We start from the raw sequence: 395 nt of genomic DNA, 5'->3' as shown, positions 1-395 counted from the left end.
TCCCTGCGTTGTGCTTCGCACGAAAAAAAGGCATCATTGACGTCGCACTGATCCTTGGGTAGGTGCCATTGGCGTGTTACGCAGTATTTGTCTCCCGAATCCAGGTCGATCTCATGACGCACACCTCGGTCCGGAGGTAGGATAGAAGGCAGGTCTTTGGAGACGACGTCTTGAAATTCCTATACCAAAGGATAGTACGGATCATAGGGATTCTGTAGGATCGACGAGTCACTTCGTGCGGTCAGCATTCTCTTGGTGTCCTCTAAGAGAGCTTCATGCAGAAGCGATGACGAGTTTATGTGTTCGTCTGGTCGTGCAATGACCACTTCGGCCAAATCGCCTGCCTTCAAAGCACTGCCGAACTCTTTAAGAGACATCTCGCCAGCACCGTCGTG

Source organism: Plasmopara halstedii, assembly GCF_900000015.1.
Source record: "Plasmopara halstedii genome assembly, contig: Scaffold_526, whole genome shotgun sequence".
In the NCBI taxonomy this organism is placed as follows: domain Eukaryota; phylum Oomycota; class Peronosporomycetes; order Peronosporales; family Peronosporaceae; genus Plasmopara; species Plasmopara halstedii.
Note: the sequence above shows the minus strand (reverse complement) of the source record.